This window comes from Microcaecilia unicolor, chromosome 6, assembly GCF_901765095.1.
Source record: "Microcaecilia unicolor chromosome 6, aMicUni1.1, whole genome shotgun sequence".
Lineage (NCBI taxonomy): Eukaryota > Metazoa > Chordata > Amphibia > Gymnophiona > Siphonopidae > Microcaecilia > Microcaecilia unicolor.
Genome location: NC_044036.1, coordinates 170,107,531 through 170,124,709, shown reverse-complemented (window position 1 = coordinate 170,124,709; position 17,179 = coordinate 170,107,531).

Here is a 17,179-nt window from a genome sequence, read left to right as displayed (position 1 = left end):
ACAGTAGTACCTAGATAACACAGATATATCAAATGTGTCTAAATGTGGAGAAAAAGGCCTTAGAGTTGCCGCCCCGTCAGTCCGCTTCCGCGGGCTATAAGGCAAGAGCTCAGTGTGCCATCATGTGACTTCAAAAACTCCACGTGTAAATAGTATCTATCATTAATCCTTTTTGTATTCTACTGTCTACTTAGTGTGTCCACTATCTCTTCTACCTATGTACTGTATTTCCTTGATTCAATATATCTTCAAATGTTTCTTTACAGGTACCCAGGTTTTCCAGGTGCTTTTTGGCTAAGATCAGGCGACCCTTAGGGGTGGAATGCTGGCCTTGGCCTAACCCCTGGTAAGCCTTTCCTTGGCTGAGAGGTGCCCAGCTCTACCACCGGCTGCCTTTCAGGTGCTGTGGAGGACTTGCAGCTCATCTGCATATCCTTACAGCTTTCTCCAGGGTGACTCCCAGGTCCACTCCGATCCACTCAGGGCCTCCGCTCTAGTTGTTGGCGCGCGGGGCATTTTTTCTTTACATTTATTTTTCTCCCAGTTACTACTTATGGCTCCAGTACACTTTCTCTTCTTGGTACTGTCCCTTCCTAATCTGTTTCTCCATCTGAAACCACTGTACACTGCAGGAACACATTGTCCACCCTCTGTATGCATCATCTCACCATCTCTTTTTTCCTCTTCCTTCTTCTCATCTCTCAACCTTCAACATTTCCTTCCTTCCATTCATCCCTCTCCTTTCTATCTGAGTACATCTCGCCTTCATTGCTGTCATCATACCTCTCCTACTCTTCTCGTACTCTCTTGCTCTTTCTCCTGCTTTCCGCTGGGGACATTAATCTCAATCCTGGTCCTCCACATCAGCTCTCATCCTATTTGTGCAGGTCACACCGTGATATCGCCAATCTAATTTCTGTTCCTCTCTTCCCCCCTTCTTCTCTGCCTTTCTCTTGTGCTCTGTGGAATGCTCGCTATGTCTGTAACAAACTTTCCTACATCCATGACCTCTTTATCTCTCGTACTCTTCATATGTTTGCCCTAACTGAAACTTGGCTTTACCCTGAAGACTCTACTTCAGTCATGGCCCTATGCCATGAAGGTTATCTTTTCTCCCATACTCCTCGGCCAGTTGGCCGCGGAGGTGGTGTCGGGCTACTACTTTCACCCTCTTGTATATTTCAACCTTCCACCTCAGTCTCACTGCTTTTCTTCCTTCAAAGTCCACTCCATCCGTCTATTCGCTCCTCTGCCTCTCCGAGTAGCAGTCATTTATCGACCCCCTGATAAGTCCCTTTCTTCCTTTCTCACTGACTTTGATGCCTGGCTTTCCTTCCGTCTTGAACCTTCATCTCCTTCCCACATTCTTGGGGATTTTAACATTCATGCTAATGATCCCTCTGACTCTTATGCTTCTCAGTTCCTTGCTTTAACGTCCTCTTTCAATCTTCAACTGTGCTCCACTGCCCCTACTCACCAGAATGGCCACTGTCTTGATCTTATCCTTTTCTCAAACTGCTCACTCTCCAGTTTCTGTGCCTCAACTCTTCCCCTCTCTGACCATCATCTGATAAATTTCACACTTAAACACCCTCCTCCACAGTCCCGTCCAATCTTAACCAACACATTTAGGAATCTTCAGGCTATTGACCCTTCTACTCTGTCCAAAGCAAGGAGTAGGAAAGGTAGGCTCTTCCAAGAAACCAGAGCAGACGTACATAATAAAATCAAACCTTTATTCCAGAAATACAAACTAACACGCTGGACTCTACTCTGTCCTCCAGTGGTTCAAATCTCTTCTCTATCACTATGTTATCCAAGTCTGTCAATGAGGCCGTCTCTTCCTAATATACTATTCTCTCCTCTGCTCTGGATACTCTCGCTCCTCCCATTCCCTGTTCTATAAAACGTACCAAACCCCAGCCTTGGCTGACCTCTAGAATCCACTACCTATGTTCCTGTGCCCATGCTTTGGCTGAAATCCTGTGCCCATGCTGACTTCATACATTTCAAATTCTTGCTGATCTCCTTCCAGTCTGCTCTTTTACTTGCCAAACAGGACTATTACATCCACTTGACAAATTCTCTTTGCTCAAACCCTCGATGTCTCTTTGCCACACTGAACTCTCTCCTCTAAGTACCTATCCGTTTCCGCATACAGTTCAAACTCCTCTTATTGACCTATAAGTGCATTCACTCTGCAGCTCCTCAGTACCTCTCCACTCTCATCTCTCCCTACATTCCTCCCCAGGAACTCCGTTCACTGGGCAAATCTCTCTTATCTGCACCCTTCTCCTCCACCGCTAACTCCCAGTGGCATACCAAGGGGGGGGGTGGTCCGCCCCATGTGCACGCCTGTGGGGGGGTGCCACACGCCTGCCAGCTCTTCGTTTTCAAGCTCCCTCTGCCCCGGAACATGTTACTTCCTGTTCCAGGGCAAAGGGAGCATGAAAATGAAGAGCCGGTAGGTGCGCGGCAGCCCCCCCCCCCCCAGCGGCGTGCACCCGGGGGGGGTTATTTCGCCGGGGGATCGCGTTGCAAATGGGGGGGGGGTTCTTTCATCGGGGGGGCGTTGCGCTGTTCCAGGGGGGGGGGCTGCACCCGGGGGGCGGGGCGCATGGGTGATTCGCCCCGGGTGCCAGCCCCCCCCCAGGAATGCCACTGCTAACTCCAGACTCCGTTCCTTTTATCTTGCTGCACCATATGCCTGGAATAGACTTCCTGAGCCGGTATGTTAAGCTCCATCTCTGGCAGTCTTCAAATCTAAGCTAAAAGCCACCTTTTCTATGCTGCTTTTAACTCCTAACCCTTACTCACTTGTTCAGAACCCTTATTTTATCATCCTCACTTTAATATTCCTTTATCTCTTATTTGTCCTGTTTGTCTGTCCTAATTAGATTGTAAGCTCTGTCGAGCAGGGACTGTCTCTTCATGTTCAAGTGTACAGCGCTGCGTACGTCTAGTAGTGCTATAGAAATGATAAGTAGTAGTAGGTCTGGCTGGTGAGGCTCCCCAAACCCCGACAGCAGAAGCCTTCCTCCAGCGATGTTCGCTGCAGCAATGCCTGCCCTCTCCCCCCCAAGCACATGCTCAGTTTTAATGAAAATAAGCATGTGTGAAAGTTAGCACATTCTCAATTTCAGTAAAACCAAGCATGCTTGCGGGGGGGGGGGGGGGGGGGGAGGGGGGAAGAAACAGGGCAGGCAGCGCAGTGAGTGAACATCGCTGGATGAAGGCTTCTGCTGCCAGTCTAGGTATGTGGGGTTACAGTGGGGATGGAGAGCAATGGGAAAGTGGGGCAAATGTGCACCTCACTTTAGGCTCAGGCCCCCCATAAATAATTGAGGTCTAGCTATGTGCCTGATTATAAATTAGTCAAAGACAATTTAATATGACCATGCACTTGACATTTAATACTTCTATGTCAGATATAAGAAGTATGTGGTAAAAATAGTTAGCTTAGCAGGGTTTAAAAAGGTTTGGATAATTTCCTTTTGTTTCTGTTTATCAAAATTTGCTATACCGCCCTTTCTGAGCAAACAGGTCAGGGCGGTTTACAAAGCAAGCTAAAACAAATTAAATACAAAGAAAACAGAATTCCATTGTGATAGGAAAGAGAACACACAAACCAAGATCATTCAGCACTTACAAATAAATAATAACAGGTGGAACCCTAGACAAGAAAAACATTACCGCTGAGATTGTCCATAAGCCATTATTAAGATGGACTTGAGAAAATCCACCTCTTTTTTCTAGGATAAGCAGGATACTGGGTTGGATGGCTCAGTATGGCAAGGCTTATGTTCTTATGTAAGAAGTAGAGAATTTGTCTCACATATTTTCCCCTTCATGCAGTCAATAAAGATCTTATGACTTTTTGTTGAATTGATCCTCTCCTTACAAGTTGATATCTCCAACATAGTTATAATTGGAGAATTCAGTATTCACTTTGATGTATTGGGGGAAGTCTTACTTTTGATTTACAATTTTTTCCTGAAAAATAATGCTATTCGCATGAAATGTTATAATGAGGCTAGATATTTAATTCCCTTGTAAGATCATTAGATAATTAGTTTTACAATTGCTTATTCTGACAAACTTTATTAAACTGAAGACAATGAAATGTTTACAATATGTCAAAGAAGGATTTGCTTGGGAAAACCACTTTTCATTTCATTTATTAAAATGTATATTCCACGCTTATCCAGAGCAGAGTACAAAACAGCATACATAATAAAAATGTACATCAAACATCCCTTAAATTATGGGGCTCCATCTGATAAAGACATAAATAAATTGATAGATTGTTTGGATTTCTACAGCTTCATGCTTTAGTTCAACATCTATTAGGATGAGTGTTTAACAAGACATTCACACAGATTTCATAGGCATTAAACAGAATTGAAAGCATGGAGAAAATCTCTATCCACAGACTTAAAGATAGAGTACCTTAAACGACTTTGAAAAATATAAAACGAACAGTGATGAAGCCAAGAAGTCTTTCATAGCGAACATACATTTGGGGGAATTTTATATTTATTGGCACCTAAGTTTAGGCATCCTAATGCCATACACTTGTCCAATTCCATAACAGCATCTTGGCACCAATATTCCATCACAGAAGAATAGTATATGTTGGCATTGACTCACCCATGTTTAGACACACCTCTTACACCGTGTCAATGGCAGTTGTAAGTTGATGCATCTAACAGGCTTATTTTCGAAAGGGATCGCCGGTGATCTTCTGACACAAATCGGGAGATCGCCGGCGATCTCTTGATCCCGGCCAAATCGGTATTATCGAAAGCCAATTTTGGCCGGCCCCAATTGCTTTTTCGTTGCAGCGCCGGCCAACCTTCAAGGGGGCATGTTGGTAGGTAGCGAAGACGGGAAGGGGGTGGGGTGTGGTTACGAGATGGCCCCCTTATAATAGAAAAAAAGGCCGGCTCGAACGAGCATTTTGCCAGCCAGACTTGGTCCATTTATTTTTAGGACCAAGTCCCAAAAAAGTGCCACAATTAACCAGATGACCACCGTAGGGAAGCGGGGATCACCTCCCCTTACCCCCCCCAGTGGTCACCAACCCCCGCCCACACACACACAAAAAAATTAAAAGATTTTTTGCCAGCCTCTATGCCAGCCTCAAATGTCATACCCAGCTCCCTGACAGCAGTATGCAGGTCCCTGGAGCAGTTTGTAGTGGGTACAGTGCACTTCAGGCAGGTGAACCCAGGCTCATCCCCCCCTTACCTGTTACACTTGTGGTGATAAATGGGAGCCCTCCAAACCCCCCCCAAAACCCACTGTACCCACATGTAGGTGCCCCCCTTCACCCCTTAGGGCTATGGTAATGCTGTAGAGTTGTGGCCAGTGGGTTTTGGGGGGGATTTGGGGGGCTCAGCACCCAAGGGAAGGGTGCTATGCACCTGGAAGCTAATTGTGTAATTTTTAAAATTTTTCAGAAGTGCCCCCTAGGGTGCCCGATTGGTGTCCTGGCATGTGAGGGAGGCCAGTGCACTACAAATGCTGACTCTTCCCACAGTCAAATGCCTTGCATTTTGCCGGGTTTGAGATGGCCGGGTCCGGTTTCCATTATGGCTGGAAAACGGAGCCGGCCATCTCATCTAAACCCGGCGATCCGCTGGCGATCCTATTCTAAACCCGGCTAGCGATTTGGCTGGCCCCAAGCATATTTCGAAAATAAGCCTGGCTCCGCTACAGCACCGGCCCCGAAGATGGCCAGCCATCGATTTCGCCGGCGCCGTTCGATTATGCCCCTCTAAGTGCACCCAAGCGTTGAAGGTAACATAACTACGCACATAACTGGGAGACATGCCCATAGCCTGCCCATGCCCGGCCCATGTGTATGCCCCATTTGCAGACACTATGGCACTTAGACATTACCTTATAATGTTGATTAATAGCGCCTTGTGTAATTGGTGCACACCTCTACTTCTCAGTTTATAGAATTGCCTCGATTCTGTATATTAGATAAACCAGATGAAATTATTTTCAATTTTTGGTTAATACAGGACTCTAATATGCAATCTAATCTGCATCCTCCTTCTGCAGCCCAATCCTAGAGGTCAATTCTAGTCCAAAATCGAAGAACTAAACGAACATCAATTGTTCAACCTTCATTTCAAGTCAAATTATTAGTTAATATGTTTGCTAGTGGTCTAATTTCTCCTCAATAGATTCAGATACAATAGTTGATACATTAACTAAAATGTGTCCTTCAAATCGCTCACTTGATTTGATACCAACTTCTTCTGTACATGTCTCCTGACATATGGTAGGTAATTTTCTCCATGATTTAGATCATGTATTCCTAAGTAAAGGTATATGACCTGCTCGCTTAAAACTATCTTTTGTCTGACTTATTAGCTCCACATCTAATATCTATTTATTAGGAAAGGTCATAGAATAAGTAGTTCAAATTCAATTAGACAGTTTTAAAGAAACCATCCTTGACCCATCATAGCATGATTTTAGAAGAGGTCATAGTTCAGAAACACTCATTACCTTTGTAATGGATGCACTGATAATAGGTATAGAAGGCAGTGATTTGGCTTACCAGAATTGCGACAGCACCTTGAGTATTGTATTCAATTCTGGTCGCCGCATCTCAAGAAAGATATAGTGGAATTGGAAAAGGTGCAGCGAAGGGCGACTAAAATGATAGCAGGGATGGGATGACTTCCCTATGAAGAAAGACTAAGGAGGCTGGGGCTTTTCAGCTTGGAGAAGAGACGGCTGAAGGGACACGATAGAGGCATATAAAATAATGAGAGGAGTGGAAAAGGTGGATGTGAAGCGTCTGTTCACGCTTTCCAAAAATACTAGGACTAGGGGGCATGCGATGAAACTACAGTGTAGTAAATTTAAAACAAATCGGAGAAAATCTTTCTTCACCCAACGCATAATTAAACTCTGGAATTCGTTGCCAGAGAACGTGGTGAAGGCGGTTAGCTTAGCAGAGTTTAAAAAGGGGTTAGACGGTTTCCTAAAGAACAAGTCCATAAACCACTACTAAATGGAAAAATCCACAATTCCAGGAATAACATGTATAGAATGTTTGTATGTTTGGGAAGCTCACCAGGTGCCCTTGGCCTGGATTGGCCGCTGCCGTGGACAGAATGCTGGCTCGATGGACCCTTGGTCTTTTCCCAGTGTGGCATTACTTATGTACTTATGTGCAAGGTTCCGCGTTAGGAGTTACGGATCAAGAAAGGGATCTGGGTGTCGTCGTCGATGATACGCTGAAACCTTCTGCTCAGTGTGCTGCTGCGGCTAGGAAAGCGAATAGAATGTTGGGTGTTATTAAGAAGGGTATGGAGTCCAGGTGTGCGGATGTTATAATGCCGTTGTATCGCTCCATGGTGCGACCGCACCTGGAGTATTGTGTTCAGTACTGGTCTCCGTATCTCAAAAAAGATATAGTAGAATTGGAAAAGGTACAGCGAAGGGCGACGAAAATGATAGTGGGGATGGGACGACTTTCCTATGAAGAGAGGCTGAGAAGGCTAGGGCTTTTCAGCTTGGAGAAGAGACGGCTGAGGGGAGATATGATAGAAGTGTATAAAATAATGAGTGGAATGGATCGGGTGGATGTGAAGCGACTGTTCACGCTATCCAAAAATACTAGGACTAGAGGGCATGAGTTGAAGCTACAGTGTGGTAAATTTAAAACGAATCGGAGAAAATTTTTCTTCACCCAACGTGTAATTAGACTCTGGAATTCATTGCCGGAGAACGTGGTACGGGCGGTTAGCTTGACGGAGTTTAAAAAGGGGTTAGATAGATTCCTAAAGGACAAGTCCATAGACCGCTATTAAATGGACTGGAAAAATTCCTCATTTTTAGGTACAACTTGTCTGGAATGTTTTTACGTTTGGGGAGCGTGCCAGGTGCCCTTGACCTGGATTGGCCACTGTCGGTGACAGGATGCTGGGCTAGATGGACCTTTGGTCTTTCCCAGTATGGCACTACTTATGTACTTATGTACTTATGTACTTATGTACTTACTTGTCAGTTTTTGTTGATATAGCCTCTGCTTTTGATTCCGTTATTTTTCATATTCTTCTAGAATGACTTGTACATCTAATGATAATAGGGTCTGATCTCTCATGGTTTTCATTGTGTTTAACAAATTGAGCCCAGCCAAAATTAACATGAGGTTAATAAAGTGAAATGAAAATGGAATTATTTGTTGATGATTATATGTTATAAATTACGTATATCAGTTGCAGCATCTAGGCTCGCCAACTTACATGTGCCATTAACATGGCATAGTAAGGCACATCTACCCATGGGCATACAATGACACCTTTATGCTAGTGTTCTATAATGGAATCTTGGTGCCAAGATGGCATTATAGAATTGGCTCTAGGTGCCAAGCATTTGAGCACCTAGACTGAGGCATCAATTTATAGAATTGTCCTTTTTTTTATCTTTTTAAAATGTGGTGGAAGGGGGAGCCAAGATAGGTGGAGTTGCACTCTGTTGAGCTCTCATTTTCTTACCACTCCTAATGGTGAAGAGAAGAGTAAGTCAAGGGTCTACCCCTCTGAACCACAATAGCCTGTTATTTCTGGTCCAATGAATGATTTCCTTCAACAAGTGGACTCTGTGTCAGTGGGAGCTGAGGTGTCTCTGGCTGCTTCAATACCACTGCTAGGTGATTCGATGGCTCAATGATCTGAGATATCTTTGAGCCCTGAAATGTGAAGCTCTGTTTTGCAACTGCTCCTACAGAGATCTTTTGATCCAGTCAACCAGACTCATCAGGAAACATTGCACTCTGGAGAGGTGTGAGGGACAGATACTGGGTTGAGAGTAGATTTGTTGTTTTTCCATCTGGGTCATCCTCAGAGCCCAGGTAAGTGTGGCGGAGAAACTACCTTGGGCCCTGGTGAGATGGAGCAACCAGGTACATGAACATTGAGCACTGTCGTTTGAGCATCAGACTTTTGGATGCCCAAATGGAGCATCAAAAATTCCTCTTTTTACTTCTACCCATCACTGACCTCTGGTAGTGGTCAGGTGAAAGTAGGGCTTGTGGCTGCTTGCTACTTCAGTCAAGGCTCCTTGGAGCAGCAGGAAGTAGTGGGCTGCCCCAGACAGTGCCTGTGAGGGAGGATGTAACAGTCTTCCTGAAGAACCATCCTCCTTCACAGGCACTGTAAAGTGGCTAGGTCTGAGGGGAGATATAATAGAGGTCTTTAAAATAATGAGTGGAATGTAACAGGTAGATATGAATCGCTTATTTACTCTTTCCAAAAATATTAGGACTAGGGGGGAACGCAATGAAGCTACAAACTAGTAAATTTAAAATGAATCAGAGAACATATTTCTTCACTCAACGTGTAATTAAACTCTGGAATTTGTTGCCAGAGAATGTAGTAAAAGCAATTGGCTTAGCAGGATTTAAAAAAGGTTTGGTTAGCTTCCTAAAAGTCCATAAGCCATTATTAAAATGGACTTGGGGAAAATCCATTGCTTATTTCTAGACTAAGCAGCATAAAATATATTGTACTGTTTGGGGATTTTGCCAGGTGCTTGTGACTTGGATTGGCCACTGTTGGAAATAGGATGCTGGGCTTGATGGACCTTAGGTCTGTCCCAGTATACTTATGTACTTATGCACATCTCCCTTCTTCTTCAAGGACCTCCGGCCAAAGCAGCGAGCAGCCTCTGTGTCACCGAGTACTGGAGATCAGTGCAGGGGAGAAGTAGAAAGAGGAATTTTTGACACTGCCATTTAGGCACCAAAAAGTGCATCTAAAGGTCTGGAGCCCCAACTGCAGGGCCAAAATGGCAACAACCTGCTGGAATTGGAGGTATGATGAGAAAGGTTGGCTCTAAAATGTATATGTCTGCCTTTGAATTTTCTTTGGAATACCAGGCAGTGTTTACATTAGAGTCCATATGTATTGGGGGGGGGGAGGGAGAGGTGGATGGTTGGGGTGTTGCATTTGTTTTGAAACAGCTCCTCTGTGTTTTTGCTTGATTGATGTATCATTCCCAGTGATGCTTGACTTCTTTTGTGGTTTATCAATTTTTATTGACTAAACAAATGAACAGATGTAAACATACATTAGAGTCCACGTGGACAGCAATTTCTGAACTAGGTAAGGCTTTGTCTTTGCAATTTTCCACAATTTGTACAGTAGTACACATGAATGTGATGAATATTCAAAAGCTGGAGGAACAGGCTGCAACATGTAAGAAGTTGTTGAAGGATCATGATTCACAGATAAAGGGGGGGGAAGAGAAATGGGACTTGATACACCTCCTTTCTGTGGTATTTTGCAACTACATTCAAAGCGGTTTACATATTATATACAGGTACTTATTTTGTACCTGGGGCAATGTAGGGTTAAGTGACTTGCCCACAGTCACAAGCAGCTGCAGTGGGAATCAAACCCAGTTCCCCAGGATCAAAGTCCGCTGCACTAACCACTAGGCTACTCCTCAAAAGGTAAATGCAAGTTTGTTGAAATATAATTTCTCTTTAGGGATGAAAATGGAGAATTTGGAAAATTCAGTGAGACGATTGTAAGCAACAGATAATTAATTTTCCAAGACTATGTATGGTATACCCAAAAGATGTGTTTAATTGTTCTGGGACCCTTTTACTAAAGTGCACTATGCAGTTAAAGAGTGAATTAGCTTCTGCACAAGTGTACCAACTGTTACTATGGAGGCATAGCAGTTAGAGCACTAATTGTGTGGAGGTAAGAACTAGGTGCATCAATGATGGAGAATGGGCATGGACTGAATACTGCAGTTAGCATGCTGTGCTTACCGTGCGCTAACCACCACTTTTGCAGTTAGTAAAGATTCACTTAGCACGTCCTCAGTAGGAGGTGCTAAGTGCCTTCATGCCAGTGGCGTAGCTACGTGGGGCCACCGGGGCCTGGGCCCCTGTAGATTTGGCCTTGGACCTCCTGCTGACAACCCTCTCGACCCCCCTCCCGCCGCCAACCCTCCCCTGCCGTCACAGTGGGCTACCTTTGCTGGCGGGGGACTCCAACCCCCGCCAGCCAAGGCCCTCTTCTTCCGGCGCAAGGCTTCATTCTGTTTCTGAGTCTGACATCCTGCCATGCTCTCTCATGTCTAGAGACCCTTTGAATCCAACATTCTCTGATCTCCTTGGTATCCCCAACTCTCCAGTCCTTAACAAAGGTATTCACATTCCATCCTTCACTCGGTCCCCCATACCCACAAATTAAAACAGAGACTTTACAGTGGCCAAACCAGTCACAGCTTTATTAACAATTCCATCAAAATTTAACCACAAACAATTTAATTCCAAGATGTAAGTCTCCCATTTAGGCTCTTAACTTTTGAAATCTTGTCCCCGAGTTCACCATCCCAATATTTCAAAAATGTCCCCTTTACTCACATTCTACAGCTGCACTCGACCACTCAGTCAATTGTGATCTAACCATAATGGGGTACCCAATGTATCTTGTGGATGGACTGCACAAACCCACATAGCCTGCAGTAAGACCAGACTATGTTATTCCACACCCACCCAAGATAACTCATGCCAATGACACACATCAGACCTAATTGAATTCTGTAAAACTCTCCATATCAACAAAAAGTCAAATATAGGAGAAAAGCGCTCTCAAAACCCCTGCCAACAGCAGTGACAGCTCCAGCTTATCACTGCTCCCCATTCTCCAAATCTGCTGGCCACTTAGGCTTCACACATGCTTCCAACAAATAGCATGTCTAGTAGTCATATTTTGTTTCATGGTTGTTGTGTTTCTTTTATGAATAGCTTTTTATTTTACTCCAGTTAGGTTGTAACTACTATTTGTCCTTTTATTCTGTTCTAACAAAGAATATAACTTCTTTTCTAGTTTCAAAACATTTTATTTTAATTTATTGTTAACCAAACCTTCAATAAATGACAGAATAAATAAATTCTAAATGGAAGACAAAATATGTCCAGAACAAATTCTGCAAGGTGCACTCCATCAAGGTGATATAACCTTGAACGATCTGCGGTCAACAAATCATGCAGCAACCCAACCAACCCACACAGCAAGCCCACAAATTTGGAATCCTCAGCATTCACCCACTTCTAAGGTTTCTCAATAACTGTTACATTCCTCGTATCCTTCCACACACAACACAACTGGGAATAATCTGTGACCAAATAAAGTGAGTAAAAGGAAATTAAAACTGGCCAACAAACCCTTTTTCTTCTGACAAATGAGGTCTACCCCTTTTATAATACAAATATCATTACCCCCTACTCACCCCCCATCAATAAATGAACTGTAAAGCAGATGAAGAGAAATGTTTTGCTTGTAGCAGAGATGGCAGCACCTGGTTCTGAAGCATACCTTGTAAGCCGAACCATTGGATACTCACTCTCAGGGTTCCAGGACTGAGTGAAGCCTCAACTAGAACTGAGCAGCTCTTTTTCCATCCAGAAGACAAAAGATTGTCTGCGAAGCTAAACGCAGATTTCAGGAAGCAAGGACACTGGAATAGAAACTAACAGATGAAACCATTAGTACAGCAAAAGAACATGTATTTCAGCACACATAGAACTTATACATGACAAAATCCCAGCACCCAACCCTCCTTGTCTAATCTGGGGAAAGAACCCCTAATGCTGCTGCTCATGATGCTGCACCAGTATGAAAACACTGAATGCTAAAACGGTAGGGATCCAACCCAACAAGGTCAAACAGTCTTTCAGGACAGATGCAAATTGAAATCAAGATAACAGTGTCGCATCCACATACACAAGCCAGAAAGAACGCCATGCATACTACAGTGGGTAGGTATCTAGATCCACCATCTGATGCAAGGTAACCAAGGTCCCTATGCCCAGCTGATTCATCTTAGATCACTGGATCTGCAGATGCACCTAGAGTTGGTCCAACCAGACATCACTGCACACCAATCCTTTGCCACTCTGCAGACTTATCTGCTTCCATCAACTCACTCAATCTTAAGGTTGCAAAGAAAACAAAAGAAAATGCCACTTGAAAGAAAACTAACTCACGCACAGAGGAACAAACAGCTGGCATCATTTCAGTCAGCCCCATATTGGCATCCCTGTAACTGTAAGCCTCAGGCTTTAGTGAGTCTTTTTTGGAGCTGCTCATCATAGTTGACTCAAACTCACCCTTCAGAAGTGTTATATGCCTTCAAAATCAAATATGAATGAACTGGGATGCAACGGTGGTTTTGCCTTGCCAAGAATGCTAAAAAATATGAAATTCCAAAGTCTAGCTGAAAATAGACTTGGAGGCCTTAGCCTTTTTTTTTTTTTCTTTTTATCCTCTTTCTTACATTCCCCTCCATCTAAAAGATTAGCTAACAAAGAAAATAAAGTCAATAGGGCACACAGAGGGGCATTTTCAAACAATTAAAAAAATGGTCCTGCTCATAACCTCAAAAGAAAAAAAAGTTCTTCTCACATCCCTAATCATACAAGAAAAACATCTGGATTTCCTGTTTGAACGTGGCTGTGAGAAGGAAGTTTTTTGCACCAAAAACATCTAAAATGAATAGCCATTTTCCAAAGTGGCATGTCCTACTTTTGAATGTCAAAAAAAAGGGACATGAATGTTTGTCTGGCATCATTTAGACAACTATGGCCACACAGAGGAGTAGCCCAGTTGTTAGCGTAGTGGATTGTAAACCAAGGGACACAGGTTCAAACCCCCTATAACTCTTTTTTAATAAATGTGATCCCCTGAAAAATACCTACTGTACCTGAATGTGCATCACTTCAGTAGCCTTCAGCCTTGCAGGTGTCTTATATATTTACGTAGAGTAGATATTTTCTGTTTCTGGAAGAATCAGAATTATAAAAAAAAAAAAAGAGTGAAAGTTAGACTTGATCCTGGGTCCTTTGGATCACCACTGCACTAACCAATAGGCTACTCTTATGACCTGATTATTACTTTGTTCAGACTGATCATAATACCTGCAGCTGACAGAGAGCCTGGTTATCCTTTTCAGTTTCATTTTCGGGGGGGGGGGGGGGGGGAGAGAGGAGGACAGCAACCATTGGGGGATTAAGGAAGAGTCATGCCTCCAGTGATCAGCTGCTTGATTAGAGCAACTTTTTATAACCTAGATGTGACTGAAACAGGTCTAGATAAAAATGTCCTTCTTTTTTTTAGACATGGACGCTTCTTCCCATTTGAAAATCCCCATTGGACATCCTACTTTCAGGCCCTGCCTAGTCCCACCCAAAACACGCCCCTTTGCTATTTAGACAAACTGCAGTGTGAAATAGTCAAATTCTGATTTTCCAAAACCAGGATTTGGATGTTCTTAGCAAATGGACTTTTTTTAATGGTATTTTTAAAATGTTTATCTGCTTTGAAAATGAGCACCAAAATATGCCAATAACAAGAAACCTCCACATCAGAAGGGCCCAGAGCTCTAATACTCACTGCAACACCTCAAACTCCCTATTTCCAAAACTACCCTCCTCCTCCTGAGTCTGGAGATGATGAGGTAGATGACATATTCTCAGAACTGGACTCCAGTACTTGTAAGGGACCAACTCTCTTGTTCATACACAAATGTTTTTCCTTATGCAAAACACTTAAAAACTCAATGTAAATTCTTCAAAAACTTTTTATGCAACTTACATCTCAATTGCTTCCCACCCCCATTTGATGCCCCTCGCTCCCACCCTGTGGCCACCCAAACCAACCACTCCACAAGAATTATCTGGGAATCATTCCCCATCAGATTCGTCAATCCTCACCACCCAAGAGCCTGCTCTCTGTAGAACCAGGCACTTCTTTAAGGGGTCATTTTACCAAGCTGTGGGAAAAAGAGCCCTGCACAAGTGGCAGGGGCCATTTTTCCGGCACACCAATGTCCCTTTTACTGCAGCAGGTAAAAAGCCCACAGACACACATGGCCATGTGGTAAGACAACTCTTACCGCATGGCCATGCAGTGGGGAGCTCTTACCGCCACCCACTGAGGTGGCGATAAGGGCTCCCACGCTTAGCCGGCGGTAACTGAGTAGCTAGCGGTGATGCCAATTATGACCGGATTACCGCCACGCAAGCCATTTCTGGGGTTTTCTTTTTCCCCCAGAAATGGCACGTGCTCGGGGTAGGACTACTGCCGGCGGCCATGTTGGGCTGGCGGTAGTCCCAGAAGAGCAAGCAGTAGGCCTGCGTTGGGCTTACCGCCGCTTTGTAAAAGGGCTCCCAAATAAACAGTAATATTCTGCCTGAAAAGTCATGTTGAGATGCCCAGACTACATCCAAAAGCCAAACAGTGCAGGTAGGTGTCCTCTCTACCTTCATCAAAGAATAGCATGGCACATTGTCTTTTCTGTTTGTTTGTTTGTTTGTTTGTTTGTTTTTTTAATAATCCTGCAGCAGAATTTTCATATGGGACTGCTCAGATTAAGCACAATTATTTCAGTTTAATGATTTATATACAATGTGAGATTTAAATGTAGTACATCATACTTGAACCATCATAGATTAATATAATCTACTACTAATAATAATAATAACATGCTTTATAATTCATGGAAGAGTTTGCATGTAGCAATTTATCCAGAATGTGGCTCCACTTTACTCCCCCCCAGTGATGTTCCCACACCAGTCTTCTTTGTCCGAGCCCCCACCACCAGCCTCTATCTCACCTCATTGACCCTGCCAACCCTTAAGCTTAGAGCTGATCCCCCTCAAGCTCCTTAAAATAGACTTGTTTCTGAGAAACTCTCTTGCCAATATCCCTAGTCTCCTGAAAACCTCTTGCATCGCATCTGCCATTATTCTTTGGTACCATTCTAAACCAATTCACCACTTTCTTAAACTACTTCCAATAACAACAACAAAAAGTCACTCCCCTTCAAAACAAAACAAAACTACAGCACCCTAGCTCAAACTTTCCACCAATACTCATATCAGAAAAATTAAAAACTCATGCCCCACACCCACTCCCCAACCAAAAACACCTAGCAAGAAAGCATCAATCACAGTTCCAAACAAACTAAACCCAGCCTTCTCTAGAACCACAGGGGTGCCATACTGAAACTGGCAATAAGAAAGAGGTCCAAAATACAGCACAGCAACACACCAGGCTGCAAGGTCCTGGAGAAGAACACAAACAAAAAGAAAACAGTGCCACCCAGCAGCTCCCCCCCCCCCCCCCAACAGAAAAAAACACACAGACAAGAAAAAAGCCCCCTCTCCCTGCCTCACAATAAGCAACATGGACTGAGAGAACAGACAGTCCTCCACAGAAGAAAAAAAAAAAGGAAGAGAAAAAAAAACCTGCTTTCTAGAGATTGGTGCTCGGGAACATAACCAGCATCAATCACTATGCTCTTTTCCTCTCCCTACTCTGCTACTGAACTAATAGCTCCCTCCCCCCATTGCTATTGGGGGGGTGGGGAGGTTCAGGAGAGAGGTTAAAGGCAGTTAAAGTGCTATTGGGTATATCTAAAGGGCTTGCCAAATACAGGCAACAAAATCCATCATAAGAGGGTACCAAAAAGCAACAAGAGGATGATTAAAAGGCCAACTAGAGTGCATAAGAGAGCTGTGAATCTGCATATGCATGGAAGCTGTAGGACAGATTTACCTACCCCCTACTAAGTTAATTGTTGGTTGGCTTGCAGTAAAAGGAGCCAGACACACACTGCTAGCATGTGAAATCTTCAAGTCTTTCCTCCCCTCAAATCAGACCTATAAGGAAGAGTATGTCAAACAGCCGTGTCGATTTTTGAAACATTTCTCTCCCCCCCCCCCCTCCCCCCAGTTTGGATACCTGTAAAACAGAAGGCTGGGGAAAAGCAGACCGATTAACGGGATAGATTTTGCCTGTCTTCATATCCTGCCCAGCCACCACTGCAAATATCCAGCAAAATGTTTCAAACGAATGGTCCAACTACAAGAAGGTCTTGAGGAACAGATCTGAGTCTGTTGCTTACCCCTGCCAGAGATGAGAATGTCAACCCATCATCAGCCAAGTGTCCTTATAAAGTGTGTCAGGCAAAAGTGACTGAGCTGGATGCCAGCCAGTTGGTGAGCATAGACCCCATGATTCCTTCTCCTCCCAGAAAACGGTGATAGGCAGCAGAGGTCCACACAGACTGCTGACCAGCTGGAGGAGTGAAGCCGGAGACAGGCCCCGCCCCCTCTCCACTTCTCCAG